Below are 17,958 nucleotides of genomic sequence, written 5' to 3'. Positions count from 1 at the left end.
TAAATAAAAGTCTTTAAAATTTTTTTAATGTTAATTAAGATAATAATGAGATAATATTTTTTACTTCTCATTGCAAATATTTATAGTACCCAGTGTTGGCAAAGGGGAAATGTGCACTCTCATTTGCTGCAAATGTAAGACATCACTGAGAGGCAGTTTAGCAATATAAGCAATATACTGTTCTTGCACTGAGGAATGTATCCTAACCTGAATATAACCCGGTAGATCAGAGGTAGAGTTAAAATTGTGTTTATTTTAGTAGTATTTATAATTTCAAAAACTTAGAATCTACATATCTAACACAAAAAAACAGCTAGATAAATTATGGTTCTTCCACATAATGGAATTCTCTGTAGCCATTAAAAATAGCATTGGAAATAGTTAATAACCACAGAATATTTTCATGATACATTAAGTCAGGGGACTCTACTTTTTTGCATCATATACCACTGATGATGTGGTACTGATTAGGACCAAAAGATATTTAAAGCAATAAGAAATTCAATCAAAGAAATTAAGATTATTCAAAAAAAAATGTGCTGAATGATCCTACATATTAAGCACCTCATTAGACCATTAGGTAAAAGAAAAATCCAGTCCCTGCCTTGGGGAGTCTCAGGCTAGTCTTTGAGACTGACATTACAATGCAGTATGTTAAACCTACAAAAACCTAAAAGAGAGACTTTCAAGAAAAATGTGATACCAAAGCTGAATATTAAAGGATAAATAGGAATAAGCCAGATGAAAAAGTCAGGGAAGGTTATTCCATAATATGAAAAGTCTCTAGAGTGGTTGGACATTTTGGACTGAAAAGATAATTTAGTCCAATTGTCACTCTTAAATAATAGATTTTTTTCTTCTGGATAGAGCTATAGAGAAGCAATAAGCTTGCTTTATAAATAAATATTTAAAAACACATCCTACCACCCACACTTTGATCACACTCTCTTTATAGGTATTCTTTGTGTATGAGGAATCTACGTGTGGGTAACTCTCATCCCATGACATTAGATGGTATTGTGATTGCCTAAAATGTTATTACAGTGTTTATTATCCCTGTACAAAGGGGGAAATAGAATTGACTCTGTGCTTACACAATAGGCAGCAGGAGGGTGATTGAATAGATTATGATACATTCTTGGTTTTATTATGAATGAAAATTAGGTTAGCATAACCAAGACTCCCAATCCTAAATTACAATTGTTACAGGAAAATGGTAAGTGTAGGAAAAGCAAGTAGATTATTAATAAGAAGTTGACTAGAGATGAAGCTGGAGAGGTGGAGTGGACCAAAGTAAACCAGGCCAAGGACTGGGCTCTACCATGAAGGGAATTTAATGCCTTCAGATTTCAAACTATAAAGTGATAGGATTTTACCAGCTTCTTAAGAAAAATCACTACCCAGCTAGCTACCCAACTCCATTATATATATATATATTTGGGTGGAATCATCCATTGTACAGCATTGGTGGGAGACAGTGTTTATATTACTTAAATAATTTGCATTTTAAAAGGTGCAAAATGGTATGGGATAATGAGACGATTAACATATTCATTAAATGGGGGTACATCATTTTAGGCTTTTGCCTCAAAATATTGAGAAACTGAAGATAAAGTTAAGATTCAGGGGCGCCTGGGTGGCTCAGTGGGTTAAGCCACTGCCTTCGGCTCAGGTTATGATCTCAGGGTCCTGGGATCGAGTCCCGCATCGGGCTCTCTGCTCAGCAGGGAGCCTGCTTCCTCCTCTCTCTCTCTCTGCCTGCCTCTATGCCTACTTGTGATCTCTCTCTGTCAAATAAATAAAATAAAATCTTAAAAAAAAAAAAAAAAAAAAAAATTCGTAGATTATCTCTCCGTAGATACCATGCTATCTGATGAGGAGCTATGGAAGTTTATAAATACTATTTAGCTGTTAAACAAATACTTGAATTGAAACATATTTGGAAGGTTGATGTTCCTGTGTGTAGCACACACTCCTAGGAAAATATATTGCTACTAGTAACCACATGAAAAATGAAATTGGACCCCTATCTTACATCACTCACAAAAATTAACTCAAAATGGATTAAAGACTTAAACATAAAACCCGATACTAAAAAAACAGCTAAAAGAAAACAAAAGAAACTCCTTGACATTGATCTTGGTGATGTATTTTTACCGAAAGCCCAAGCAGCCAAAGTAAAAGTCAACAAGTGGGATGACATCAAACTAAAAAGCATCCTTACACACACACACACACACACACACACACACACAAATCAACAAATTAATAAGCAAAGCTGAAGAATGTGAGAAAATATTTGCAAATCATATATTGTATAAGGGGCTAATATCCAAAATATATAAAGAACTCATATAGCTCAAAAACAACAACAACAAAACAATCTGATTTTAAAATGAGCAGACAAACAAAATAGACATTTTCCCAAAAAAGACATCAAAATGGCCAGTAGAGGGGTCCCTGGCTGGCTCAGTCGATAAAGCATGCGACTCTTGATCTCAGGGTTGTGAATTTGAGCCCCATATTTGGTATAGAGATTACTTTAAAAAATCTCTTTTAAAAATGGCCAGTGAGAGGTGCCTGGGAGGCTCCGTGGGTTAAAGCCTCTGCCTTCAGCTCAGGTCATAATTCCAGGGTCCTGGGATAGAGCACTATATTGGGCTCTCTGCTTAGCAGGGAGCCTGCTTCCCTTCCTCTCTCTCTGCCTGCCTCTCTGCCTACTTGTGATCTCTGTCTGACAAATAAATAAATAAAATATTTAAAAAAAGAAAAAGGCCAATGAATTCTGGCACACTGAAAAGAAATAAAAAAATAAATAAAATTTTTTAAATGGCCAATAAGTCCATGAAAAGATGCTCAACATCATTAATAATCAGAGAAATGCAAATCAAAACTACCTCACACTTGTTAGCCTGACCACTATCAAGAAGCCAATGACAACAATGTTAGTGAGGATGTGGAGAAAAGAGATCTCTTATACACTATCAGTAGGAATGCAAATTAGTGCAGCCACTTTGGAAAACTATATGGAGTTTCCTTTAAAAAATTTAAAGTAGAGCTACCATATAATCTGGCAATTCCTTATACTCATAAGTATATATCCAAAGGAAATTAAAACAGGGTATCAGAGAGATATCTGCACTTTCATTTCTACTGCAGCATTATTCGTAATGGCCAAGATATGAAGCAAGTTCCTGTCAGTGGATGAATGGATATAGAAGATGTGATATACATATATAATGAAATATTACTTAGCCATGAAAATCCTGCCATTTGTAACAACAGGGATAGACATGAAGGGCATTATGCTAAGTGAGCTACATCAGACAAAGAAAAATAGTGTATGATATCACCTATATGTGGAATACTTAAAAAAGCTGTACTCATAAAAACAGAGACTGAGATGGTGGTCACCGGGGACTGGAGTTAAGGGAGATGTTGTTTAAGAGTACAAACATGGGCACTCTCGCATCTGGTAGATAAATAAATCATAGAGCTCTAATGTACCACATAATGGTTCTAGTCAATAATACTGTATTAGAAACTTCAAAATTGCAAGAGATTAGATCTTAATTGTTCTCAGCACAGAAAAAGAAATGGTAATTATATGATGTGATAGAGATGTTAGTAAACACTACAATTATAATCATATTGCATATATGAATATATCAACAGGTTTTACATCTAAAACTTACATGATGGGGGCGCCTGGGTGGCTCAGTGGGTTAATCCTCTGCCTTCAGCTCAGGTCATGGTCTCAGAGTCCTGGGATCAAGTCCCGCATCCGGCTCTCTGCTCAGCAGGGAGCCTGCTTCCCCCTCTCTCTCTCTGCCTGCCTCTCTGCCTACTTGTGATGACTCTCTCTCTCTCTCTCTCTCTCTGTCAAATAAATAAATAAAATCTTTTAAAAATAAATAAATAAATAAAATTTACATGATGTTATATGTGAATTACATCTCAATTTTTAAAAAAGAAAAGCTTCCTGGAGAAAGTTACACATGCTTTGAATTTTAAAGGATAAAGGAGATAGTGTGACATGAAAAAAAAGGAGAGAAAGGTATCTAAACCAAGAGAGAAAAGTGTGCAAAGACCTTAAGGTCAGAAACAACATGGGTTCCAATGCCTATGAGATATCAAGGGGAGATACCCAGTGAATATTTGCAACGGAAGTTGTAGATAGAAATGTGGCATCATCACTAGAATGAGAAAAAAATCACCAAGCAAAGTGTGTAAAGTTAGAAGGGGTAACAACTACACACTATGGGGCTTATGGTGGGCCTAGAATAGGTTCTCAAAGTTTTCTGAGTCCTAACCACTAGGACCTGTGAATATATTACCTCACATGAAAAAAAGGACCTTGCAGCTGATTAAGGATCTTGAAGATCTATAGTCTTGGATTATAAAGGTGGGCCCACTGTAATCACATGGGTCCTTATAAGTGAAAGAGGGAGACAGAAAGGTTAGAGTCAGTGAGAGGTTTGAAGATGCTACACTGATGTCTTTGAAGACAGAGGAAGAGGCCACATACTGAGGAATTCAGGCAGCCTCTAGAGCCTGGCAAAGGTGAGAAGGCAGATTCTCTCACCTGCAGTCTCCAAAAGGAATGCAGCCCTGCCAATACCTTGATTTAATCCAGTGAAACCCATTTTGAACTTCTGACCTCTGAACTATAATAAATCTGTGTTGTTTTAAACCACATAAAAAAAAGGGGTGGGGAGGCACCTGGCTGGCTCAACTAGTTGGAAAAGCATGCAACTCTTGATCTCGGGGTCATGAGTTCAAGCCCCACACTGGATGTAGAGATTACATCAAAAATTATAAAAATCTTTAAAAGAAAGGAAGGAAAGAAGGAAGGAAGGAAGGAAAGAAGGAAGGAAGGAAGGAAGGAAGGAAGGAAGGAAGGAAGGAAGGAAGGAAGAAAGAAAGAAAGAAAGAAAGAAAGAAAGAAAGAAAGAAAGAAAGAAAGAAAGAAAAAGTTAGTTTGGGGGCGCCTGGGTGGCACAGTTGGTTAAGCAACCAACTCTTGGTTTCATGACCACTGGGGCATGAGACAGAGCCCTGCATCAGGCTCCGCACTCAGTGCAGAGTCTGCTGAAGTTTCTTCCTCTCTCTTTGTCCCTCCCCACTGTGTAAGTATGCACTCTCTCTCTCTCAAATAAATAAAATGTTTTCAAAAGGAAGGTGGGGATGGGAATATATAGAATTCTCGGAGCTGTGATTGCCTAATGCTCTGGTTCTTAACCTTGGCCATGTTTTATTTATTTATTTTAAAGATTTATTTATTCAAGGGCACCAGGGTGGCTTAGTTGTTAAGTGTCTGCCTTCAGCTCAGGTCATGATCCCACGGTCCTGGAATCAAGCTCTGTGTCAAGCTCCCCGTTCAGCAGTGGAGTCTGTTTCTACCTCTCCCTCTGCCCTTGCTCATGTGCACCCTTTCTTGCTCACTCTCTCTTTCTCTCTGAAATAAGTAAATATTTTATTTATTTTATTTATTTTAGGAGAAGAGGGGAAGAAAGAGAAGAAGAGGGAGAGAATAGCCAACAGATGCCCCACTGAATCCCATGACCCTGACATTATGACCTGAGTGAAACTAAGAGTTAGTTGTTTAACCAAGCCACCCAGGCACCCCAACCTTGCCCATGTTTTAGAATCACTCAAACCTTTTATGAATCTCAATCCCAAGCCAATTAAATTATAATTTTTTAAAAGATTTTTTTAATTTATTTGACAGAAAGAGACACAAAGAGAGAGGGAACACAAGCAGGGGGAGTAGGAGAGGGAGAAGCAGGCTTCCCGTTGAGCAGGGAGCCCGATATGGGCCTTGATCCCAGGACCCTGGGATCATGACCTGAGCTGAAGGCAGCCACTTAACAACTGACCCACCCAGGTGCCCCTTAAATTATAATCTTGATTAGGACCCAGACATCAGCATTTTTTGCAGCTTCCTGTGTAATTCCAATGTGGAGCCAAAGTTTATAACCACTGAACTAATTAATTTTTTACTTCATAATACTCTTTTGATGAAATATATAATAAAGAGTTTGATGTTAATTAAAATAAATTGTATAAATATCTTAGTATCACTCATTTAAATTATTTCTATATTAAATGCAATGGTCTTATAAATCAGAAAGTAGAAGAATTGAGAATTCGTGTAAAGAAAAGAAAGTAATGTTTGCTAGATTTCATGTTAAAGGAACACAGAAATAGTGACAACTCCAAAATAGTTTCTTTTTTTCCTTTTTCTTTTTTTAAAGATTGTATTTATTTATTTGACAAAGAGAAAGAAAGTACAAGCAGGGGAACAGCAGAGGGAGAGGAAGAAGTAGGCTCCCCACTGACTTGGGAGCCTGATACAGGGCTGGATCCCACGACCCCAGGATCATGACATGAGTCAAAGGCAGATGCTTAACTGAATGAGCCACCCAGGCGCCCCCAGATTCTTTTTTTTAAAAAAGATTTTTTTTAAAGCAATCTCTATACCCAGTGTGGGGGTCAAACTTAAAACCATGAGATCAAGAGTCACACACTCCACCAAATGAACCAGCGAGGCATCCCCAAAATAATCTATTTCTTGAACAAAATGTGGTTAGTAAATGAAAAATTACCATTTAGGAAATGTACTCTAACTTTCAGGATCTAAATGAGATTAATGGAAGTTCTATAATCAGCAACTGTGGAAGAAATAGCAGGAGGAAGCAATTGCACTACTTCAGTGATCTGAAGGGACACCTGTACCCCAATCCTTATGGCAGCAATGTCTACAATGTCCAAACTATGGACATTGGAAAGAGACTAGATGTCCATCAGCAGATAAATGGATCAGGAATATGTGGATATATACATAATGAAATACTACTCAGCCATCAAAAGGAACAAAATCTTACCGTTTGCATTGGCATGGATGGAACTATAGGGTGTTATGCTAAGCAAGGTAAGTCAATCAGAGAAAGACAATTATCATATGATCTTACGGTATGGGGAATTTAAAAAACAAAACAGATCTCACTAGTATGTAGAATTTAAGAAACAACATTGGGGAAGAGAGGAAAAAATAAAACAAGACAAAATCAGAGAGGAAGACAAACCACAAGAGATTCTTAATCAGAGGAAACAAACGGAGGGTTGCTGGAGTGGAGGGGGTGAGGAGATGGAGGGGCTGGATGCTGGACATTAAGGAGGGCAAATGATATAATGAGTACTGGGTGTTATGTAAGACTGATGAAAAAAATTTCATTTGTTCATTTGTTTTGTTTCTTAAATTCCACATGTGAATGAACTCATAAGGTACTTGTCTTACTCTAAATCATTTCACTTGGTTTTATAGCCTCTAGGTTCATCCATGCTGTTGTAAACAGCAAGATTTCATTCTTTTTTATGGCTGAGTAATGTTCTTTTTTTTTTTTAAAGATTTTATTTATTTATTTATTTATTTGACAGATAGAGATCACAAGCAGGCAGAGAGGCAGAGAGAAAGAGAGGAGGAAGCAGGCTCCCCGCTGAGCAGAGAGCCCAATGCGGGGCTCAATCCCATGACCCCAAGATCATGACTTGAGCCGAAGGCAGAGGCTTAACCCACTGAGCCACCCAGGACACTGGGGTCATGACCAGAGCCAAAGGCAGAGGCTTTAACCTACTGAGCCATCTATTGTGTGTGTATCAAATCTTCTTTATCCATTCATCTGCTGGTGCACACTTGAGTTACTTCCATATTTTGGTTATTGTGAATAATGATGCAATAAACATAAGGTTTTATATATGTCTTAAAAAAAAAGGGTAGAAATAGCTGGAGTAAATTATGTTGTATAATAAAATTAGAAGTCTTTATTCCTCTACTAAACCCAATTTCTATTAATGGAAGTTTGTTAGACAGTTTAACTTTGTGTTTAAGCTTTAGAAGAACAAAATGTGTTTTGCTTATATCAATTTTAACCAGTTGAGAAAAATCTAATATAGAAAGTAGCACATAGCAGTGCTGATCTAGTTCAAGTTCCATGAGTCATAGCTGTAGAAACTTAGAAGGCAAAAAAAAAAAAAAAAAAAAAAAACAACCTTCAAATTATTGAAGGCCTGGAAAAATGAGGTAAGACTAACTTAAGTGGAAACAAGTTTGGTAAGCCTCCCCAGACTATAATACATACTTATTTCAGCATTTCTGTTTTGTTCTTTACAGATGGATGAGAATTAAGAATAGAATATAATTTTCCTTTTTTTCAATTCTCCCTGAACCATTGTTAACCAAGGTGGTGGTTGGTGTACAAAGTGAACAGAACAAATGAGCATTTTTTTTTTTAGGTTCCCAAATATTTGACTGCTAGGAAACCAAAGGGAGTGCAATTTTTGTACTATTAAATTAATTCTGAATTGTGATAAATCAGACAAGTTCGGTAAATCTTAACTTTTCAGTTAAAAAAATGAAAGAGCAGAGCCACATCTTCTCAGTTTTCAATTTCAAATCCAGAGATTAGTATGGCTGGCTATGTGTGAAGAACAGATGGTAGCCAAGCAAAAATAAAAGCAAAGAGATAATTTAGAATAACAAATAGCCGAAGAAAAATGGAGCCTGAGAAGGCAAAGAAAAGGACTCAAGCTATATTTCAAAAATCGAACCAATAGGATTTGCTGATATACTGTGTGTGAGGGGCTAAAGATGAGGAAAAGGGTGCAGTGAAAAATGCCATTTAGATTTTTGACTTGAGCAATTGTTGGATAAGCTATTAACTGAGGTGGAAATAACTGGTGTTGAGCTAGGGAAAGAGTTGGCAGTGACATCAAGGATTTAATTCACTCACTTGTTTATGGCAGGGCTCCTGAAGGCATGTGTGTGTGTGTGTGTGTGTGTGTCTGTCTGTCTGTCTATCTGTCTATTTTTCCCCCCCCTCTGAAATGGGTGGTGAAGAGGAGACCCAAGGCCAGGCCTAGGGCTCTTTGAAATGAAGGGGTGGTGGGTAGAAGAGAAGGAACTAGCAAAGGAGATTGAAAAAGGGAAGCCAGTGAGGTACATGGAAATTAGGAGCAGGCAGTCACTGAAGCCAAGGGAGGAAAGCAATTCAAGAAGGAGGAAAATGATTAGGATATGATTGTGCTTACTCATGGCCCTGGTTAATATGGTATCGACTAATGGAAAATTATGAGACATATCTGCACTTGTGGCTACACCTATGAAAGAACATGCATTTATGTCACAGCAACATTCAGTACGTTTAGTTCTCCCCTCCCTTCTTTCCCCACAAATTTTCCATTATCTGTCATAAAATTGATGACAGATACTACTAATTTCTCTGATGACAGATCTTACTAATTTCTCTCTTCTATACAAAATAACACTGAAGGGTCTTACAGACTTAAAAAGTAATGTGCATTAATTGTAGAAAGGTTAGAAAATGTAGAAAAGTTGAAAAACGGGGGGGAAAAAACCCCACACATAATTTCCACACCCAAAGATACCATCTCTAACATTTGGTGTAGGTGAGTATTCGAACTAAATAAATGTTACAAAATTGAGCTCATGTTAAATATAGTGCTTGTAATCTGTTTTTTTTTAAACTTAGAAATATATTATTAACAACTTTTCATGTCACCAAATAGTGTTTTAAGCATCACTTTTTTAAAAAAGATTTTATTTATTTGACAGACAGAGATCACAAGTAGACAGAGAGGCAGACAGAGGGAGGGGGGAAGCAGGCTCCCTGCTGAGCAGAGAGCCTGATGCGGGGCTCTATCCGAGGACCCTGAGATCATGACCTGAGCCGAAGGCAGAGGCTTAACCCACTGAGCCACCCAGGTGCCCCTTAAGCATCACTTTAATAACTGCATTATTACATTATTGACTAAACCATAATTTAACCAATCTTCTATTGTTTAAAAAATTCAAGTTGCTTCCACTGTTTTGCTATTATAAACATTGCAAAACTGATACTGGTTAACAGTATAAACTTTGACATCTAATACATCCGGTTTAAATTCTATTTCCATTGCTTACTGGCTGTGTGTTCTACGACATTACTGAACAAATTAGTTAAGTTTCAATTTCCTCATCTATAAAATGACTATAATAAGTGTACCCATTTTTAAGGATTAAAGTACTTACCATATCACCCCAAAGCAGTTAATGCTTAATAAATTAATGCTTAATAAATGCTATAATTATTTTAATAATTTAAGCATATGTTATTAAATCACTATCTCTTAAATTTTTTGAAAAAAATTATAAAAGCCTTCCTGATCAATTTAGCTATTTGCCATTCTGTTTACCAGCTAGTCTGGTTGGCATTTGGGATATCCATATAATCTTTGATTTAGTCACAAATTCCATTAATTTCTTGGACCAAAAGAGGAAACTCTTCTTTTATTTTTTTAATTTTAAAACTTTAATACCGTTCAAATCAGTAGGCCAGGTTCATTTCAGCTCCTTCACTTCCAAGCCTGAGGGCAGGGACTGCTTTAGTTTTCCTGCCTTCTCTTTGTCTGTGATGACCAAGGGATAAGGTATCCACAGCACTGAACTTTAATGTTTATTATCTTTGTTTTTCTTGATCATGGTAGATTTGGCTGTGAGCAGAAAGTCATGTTTTGTTCCATTCTGTGAGGCATGGTTACGAAGGATGCACGGGAGTGTGCAACCTGCACAGCAAGAAGGGAGGACAGAAGAGCCAAAAGAGGTAACCCTTGACATTGGGTTCTTCTTTGCTCATTCAGACCATTAGGAATCCAGGAAGCAAAATGATTTAATTGATTTTTTCAGAATCAGAATCTCAGAATCAACTCTTCCAGATCATACAAAATAACAAAAAATATCTAGTACTAAACACAAGAAACTGGTACAAACTCCTGCTCGTCCTGCTCAGCTCCCAGTGTTGCCCACTTCTTCTCTGCCACTTTTTTTTTTTTTTTTTTTTAAGATTGATTTATCTACTTATTTCAGAGAGAGAGAGAATGAGCGGGGACGGGGAGCAGAAGGAGCGGAACAAGCAGATTCCACGCTGAGAGCCGCCTGAGGCGGGGCTCGATTCCACAACCCTGGAGACTGTGACAGAAGCTGAAATCAAGCGCTGGACACCCAACCAACTGAGCCCCCCAGGCACCCTGACACTTTTTGTGGGTAGTGAAAGGAGAGAAGGCTATGCAAAGTTCATGTGGTATCTAGGAACAAGTCTAGAGGTATTGAATTCCATCCTGCCTAATACAACACCTCCCACCAACTCAGACTCTCGTCTAGCACTGCCCCCACCTGCTCAGAGCCTACAAACTGCACCAGATCCTTTTGCTTATGTGTCAACAAAGAATGATTTTGACTTCCTTCGTAGGGAACAGAGTTGTCCCTCATGTCTTGGTCACTTTTTTATTACTGAAAATTCTTCAGGGTTCCTAATATGTGAGCTACTTGAATCAAAAGTTTTGAGCAGGTGATTTTTTTGGACAAAAGCAGGAGCAGCCAGATAAAATTTCCACTCCACTCCCTCCTCCCAAACTATTTCTGTTTTGTGGCTTATGGGTTGTCTACTGTGATCTTTTTCTGCTAGGTTCCTAGTGTCAGATGAGAATTAGAGAAAGTACAGGTACTATGCTTACACAGCCTTCATTTCTATTTACAAAATCTCTTCTGTGGAGTTTGTAAAGTTTTTTTGGTTTTTTTGTTTGCTTGTTTTTTTTCACTGCAGCACCTATTGCTCCGCTCTGACCATCAGCCAATGGGCACTAAGGTCTGAAGCCAGTTTACGATGGGGGAAGTAGGGAGGGTACCCATCAAACTGGTTTTACTGCCTGAAGATGACTGATTACCCCAGTTTTAGAAAGAAATGGAACAGGGGCACCTGGGTGGCTCAGTGGGCTAAGTCTCTGCCTTCTGCTCACGTCATGATCTCAGGGTCCTGGGATTGAGCCCCACATCTCTGCTCAGCGGGGAGCCTGCTTCCCCCCCTTCTCTCTGCCTGCCTCTCTGCTTACTTATGATCTCTCTCTGTCAAATAAGTAAATAAATTCTTTAAAAAGAAAGAAAGAAAGAAAGAAAGAGAACATACAAAATAACATCAGTCTTTGGATTTCCCAATGCTGAAACTGAATTGAGGTCTGCAAACAACTACTTCACTTCAGTGAAATACACTTCAGTTTCTAACTGAAAAAAATACACTTCAGTTTTTAACTGCCATGTAAACCAGCTTTAGAGAGCTACATTGTTCTCAGTAACACTACAGACTGAATTTTACCCATTTGGATTGAGAGAGCTGTTATGTCCCCAAGCACCTGATTGCTGGATCATTCTGCCAATGAAGAAAATGAGTGTCCTGGGTTAAATCTGGAGGTCTGTGAGTCTCTTCAGTTTCAGTGCTGGCATTTAACTTTTCCACCTTATAAAACCCAGAAGATGTATATTTAAATAAATGTTCTGCATGTAGTTCCCTAAAAAATTCATTTTAAATAATGAGGAAAAGAGTTTAATTCTATTTGAGGTCAGTTTCCTACATTCTTATTTAACTCCTCTGCGTCTCACCTTCTTCATCTGAAAAACAAGGCTAATAATATCTACCAAATAAGATTGTTCTAAGGATCAAGTGAGAAAAGGATTACCACTACATATAGTAATCGCCTTAAAAAGGAAGTTTCAATACTTGTAATAAAATGAACCAATAATGCAGGAGAAAAACAAATTTTGTTTAAGAATCACACAAACTGGGCACTTGGGTGGTTCAGTTGGTTAAGTGACTGCCTTCGGCTCAGGTCATGATCCTAGAATCCCAGGATCGAGTCCCATATCGGGCTCCCTGCTAGGCAGGGAATCTGCTTCTCCCACTGACCTCTCCTTCTCATGTTCTCTCTCTCTCATTCTCTCTCTCTCTCTCTCAAATAAATAAAATATTTTAAAAAAACCACAAACTTTATAACTTAATTTTTTTTAACCAATGGAGCATTGGTAATAAATGCCCTCATACTTGGAAAGATATGAACAATTATTTTATTTTTTATTTACTTTTAATTTTTTTTATTTTTAAAAGACTTAATTTCTTTTCATATTAGTGAGAGAGAGAGCATGCTTGGAGTGGGAGAGAGAAACAGAGGGGGAGGGAGAGGGAGAGACTCTCTAGAAAACTCCATGTTGGGGCTCCTGGGTGGCTCAGTGGGTTAAGCCTCTGTCTTCAGCTCAGGTCATGATCCCAGGGTCCTGGGATCGAGTCCCACATTGGGCTCTCTGCTCAGCAGGGAGCCTGCTTCCCTCTCTCTCTCTCTCTGCCTGCCTCTCTGTCTACTTGTGATCTCTCTCTGTCAAATAAATAAATAAAATCTTTTAAAAAAACAAGCAAACAAAAAAAACTCCATGCTGAATGCAGAGTTAGACACAGGGTTTGATCTCTTGACCCTGAGATCACAACTTGAGCCAAAAACCAAGAGTTGGGAGCTTAGCCAACAGAGTCACCCAGGTGTCCCTAATTCCCCCCCCTTTCTTTTTTAAGATTTTATTTTTAAGTAATCTCTACCCCCAACATGGGGCTCAAACTCAACAACCCTGAGATGGAGAGTCACACACTCTGCCAACAGAGCCAGCCAGGCACCCCAGATATGAATAATTCTTATCTTCAAGATCATTTTAAATTGCCTCTCCTTTTTACATCCACAGAATGTTGCTTCTGCTTATCAACCCTTATCTTTTTCTGCTTTGAGTTTCAATTTCTTGTTTATCAATCTCTTTCCCCCACAAGATTGGACATTCCAGGGGTCTTTCCACTCTTACAACACGTGGCATGGTGTCTTGCATATAGCATGTTTTCCATATAAGTTTGTGTTGAAATGAAAGAAGTTATATGTAGAGACTGTTACAGGTCCTTACTGTTTCCCATTGACAGGTGTGTCCTAAAAGGAGCTCATTTTTGTTATCTGTCAATGGAAAATGGACCAGAAAAAGGGATATTATCAGAATGAGTTACAGAGGAAGAGGTTTCCGTAAAGAAAGAAGATTAAATCGTTGAATGCCACAGATAGGTAGGGAAGGGAAGAGGATGATCAAAGTCCACTGTTTTTTTCTGGTGGTTAGGGGTGACCTTCAGTAGAACTGTCTCAATTAAGAGATAGGAAAAACCAAATTACTGTAGGCTTGAGAGTGAGTGAGTGGTGACAAATAGTTGGGAGGGAGTATAGACCCTATTTCTAGGAAATAAATTCCTTCAGGATTGAGCTCCAGTCCACCATGACACATAAGCAACCTCCACAGTTCTACACTCTAGCCATGCCAACCATATTACAATTTCCTCTCCACACACAGTGATTTCCCATCTCCAGGATTTTGTTCTTGGTCTTCCGATCTGATCTGAGAGCCCAGTGTCAACTACCCTGAAACAGTAAGATCTTTTCCCAATTGCTCCTGCTTAATGTGTTCTGTTTTGTCCTGAAGCCAGTAAAATGTAAGCTGTAACTTTCTTAAGTAATTTAACATGTTCAGCCAATGATTACTGTTAGATAAATACGTGACTTTCTTATTACTCTGTAAGGGATAAATAAACTGTAATAAATACTTAAACCACTTTTTATAGTAAGATACTACTACCCATTCAAATGGATAGTAGTTATGTAGATCCAGACAAAGAATTTTAAGTCAGAAAAATTAAATCAAGAGACTTTAGAGTTTCAGCTATCCCAAAAAACATGTATTGAATGCCTTCTATGTGGAAAACACTGTCCCCTCAAGGAATTTGAGATTGAATGCACAGGTCAGCAAACATTGTTTTATAAACAGTCAGTAAATATTTCAGACTTTGTGGACAACATGGTCTCTGTCTCATCTACTCAATTCTGCCACTGTAGCAGGAAAAGAGCCATTGATACTACCTAAAGTAATGAGGTGGGCTGTGTTCTAATAAAACTTTATAGACACTGAAATTTGAATTTCATATGATTTTCACATGTCATGATACATTATTTTTCTTTTGATTTTTTCCCAATCATCTAGAAATATAAAAACTCGTATTTGGTTTGTGACCATACAAAAACAGCAGACCAGATTTGGCTCATGGGCCATAGTTTTCTGACTCTTGATACAGTGAATGGACAGAAAGACAGTTCACTCAGAAGCACTTTGAAGTTTGAGCCTCAACACCAAAATAATCTACCATGTTCCTACCATTTTGACAAGATTTGTGACTGATTTATCATATACAACATAGATTTTCATTTCTTCACCAAATTTTATTCAATGCCTAACTTATTCTGAGCTGAGGATGTAGCTGTGAAGAGGTCAGAAAGATGATTATCCTTAGAAAGATCACTATTTTGCAACTACCCCTGTAAAATAATTATCAAAAGATGCTAAAACCAAAGGGTGAAAGGTTATGAAGAACTAAATACTCACATGTTGTTGAAATACCAAGCTAACTGTCAAGGGGAAAGGTATTTTGACAATGAAGCAATCTGACAGACCCTGTCTTAACGAAATGATTACTATGAAATTCATATCTTAGTGAGAAAGCCAAGCAATATACCACTAAAAATATGTAATATAAAACCATTGAGAGATTGTAAATCCAGTGAAGAAAATAAGTACAGTGATGTGACAGAATGTAACTAGGTAGATGGGAGGCTATTTTGAATATTGTATTCAGGAAAAACTTCTCTGCAGAGGTATCATTTCAGCTGAGACCCTCAAGATGAGCCACCCATGTTAGATGCAAGTAGAAAAAGTATTCCAGGGTAAGGAAATAACAGCGGCAAAGGCAAATGTGTCCTAAAATAATTGGAGAGAAGCAAACAAGAGGCAGATTATACAAAGTTATAGGCCATTGTTCAGAGTTTAGATTTTATCTAAACTCCAGTGAGATAGAAAAGAAATTGATGGTTATTAGAAGGAGGTGGGTGTGGTGATGGGTGAAACAGGTGATGGGATTAAGGAGTTCACTTGCTATGATGAGCACCGGGTATTGTATGGAAGTGTTGAATCACTATATTGTATACCTGAATATTACATTGCTTGTTAACTAACTGGAATTTATAACTACTTAAGTAATAAAACTTCATAAAAAAATAAAATCCGATGGGGGATGTTTGCACAACTTTGTAAATAGTTCTCTGTAAAAAGTGAATTTATGGGGCACCTAGGTGGCTCAGTCAGTCAAGTGTTCAACTCCTGATCTCAGAGTTATGAATTCAAGCCCGTTTTGGGTTCCACACTGGGCATGGAGCCTACTTAGAAAACAAGTAAGTAAATTAAATAAAAAGTGAATTTGAAACCATATGGTCAACTGATTGACTAAGCTGGAAAAATATCCAATGGGAAAAAGACAGTTTCTTCAACAAATGGGGCTGGGAAAACTAGACAGCAACATGTAGAAGAATGAAACTGGACCACTTTCTTAAACCATACACAAAGATAGACTCCAAATGGGGATGCCTGGGTGCCTCAGATGGGTAAGCATCTGCTTTTGGCTCAGGTCATGATTCCAGGGTCCTGGGATCCAGGCCCCCACTGGGTTCCTTGCTCAGGCGGAGCTTACTTCTCCCTATGCCTGCTGCTCCCCCTGCTTTGCGCTTGCTCTCTCTCTCTCTCTCTGATAAATAAATAAATAAATCTTTTGAAAAAATAAAAATGAATGAACAACCTAAATGTGAGACAGGAAATCATCAAAAATCCTAGCGAACACAGGCAACAACCTCTTTGACCTCAGTTGGAGCAACTCCTTACTAGACACATTACCAGAGGCAAGGGAAACAAAAGCAACAATAAACTATTAGGACTTCATCAAGATAAAAAGCTTCTGCACACCAAAGGAAATAATCAACAAAACTAATAGGCAGCCTAAGGAATGGGAGAAAATGTTTGCAAATGACATATCTGATAAAGGGTTAAAATCCAAAATCTATATAGAACTTATCAAACTCAACACCCAAAAAAACAAATAATCAAGTTAAGAAATGGGCAGAAGACATGAATAGACATTTTTCCTAGGAACACATCCACCTGGCTAAAGGACACATGAACAGATGCTCAACATCACTCATCATCAGGATATACAAATCAAAACCATGATGAGAGACCACTTAACACCTGTGAGAATGGCTAAAATTAACAATACAAGATGTTGGCAAGGATGAGGAGAAAGAGGAACCCTCCCGCAGTGTTGATGGGAATATGGAGGTTCCTAAAAAAGTTAAAAATAGAACCACCTGGGTGGCTCAGTCAGTTGAGCATCCAACTCTTGGTTTTGGTTCAGGTCATGATCTCCTGGTTGGGAAATGGAGGCGTAGGTGGGGTTCCTCAGTCATCAAGGAGTGTGCCTCCACTCTCCCTCCTCTCTTTTTCAAATAAATAAATAAATCTTAAACAAAAATAGAACTACCCTATGATCTAGCAATTATACCAAGGTATTTACCCATAGGTTACAAAAATACAGATTTGAAGGGGCACATGCACCCCCATGTTTGTAGCAGCATTATCAAGCTATGGAACTATGGAATCACCAAACTATGGAAAGAGCCCAAATATCAATAGAACAATGAATGGATAAAGAATATGTGGTACATATGTACAACAGAATATTACTCAGCCATCAAAAAGAATGAAATCTTGCCATTTGCAATGATATGGATGGAACTAGAGTGTATTATGCTAAGTGGAATTAAGTCAGAGAAAGACAAATAACATGATTTCACTCGTATGTGGAATTTAAGAAACAAAACAGATGAACATATGGGGAGGGGAAAAAAGAAAAAAGAGAGGGAAACAAACCATAACAGACTCTTAAAGATAGAGAACATGCTGAGGGTTGATGGAGGGAGGTCAGTGGGTGATGGGCTAGATGGTGATGGATATTAAGAAGGCACTTGTGATGAGCACTGGGTGTTGTATGTAAGTGATGAATTACTAAGTTCTACTCCTGAAACCAATATTATATGTTAACTAACTAGAATTTAAATAAAAAACTCAAAAAGAAAAATATAAAATAAAAAGTGAATTTATGGTGTGTGAATTATATCCCA

At 37.8% G+C, this 17,958-nt stretch overlaps 1 pseudogene; it reads right to left on the bottom strand.

Moving 5' to 3' along the window:
* Window positions 1-10,399: 10,399 nt before the first annotated feature.
* Window positions 10,400-10,593, bottom strand: LOC131819942 (large ribosomal subunit protein eL38-like; annotated as a pseudogene).
* Between the last annotated feature and the right edge of the window lie 7,365 nt (window positions 10,594-17,958).

Source organism: Mustela lutreola, chromosome 1 (assembly GCF_030435805.1).
Source record: "Mustela lutreola isolate mMusLut2 chromosome 1, mMusLut2.pri, whole genome shotgun sequence".
In the NCBI taxonomy this organism is placed as follows: Eukaryota; Metazoa; Chordata; class Mammalia; order Carnivora; family Mustelidae; genus Mustela; species Mustela lutreola.
The sequence above is the reverse complement of the archived record's forward strand: the minus strand, read 5'-3'. Positions and strand labels throughout refer to the sequence as shown.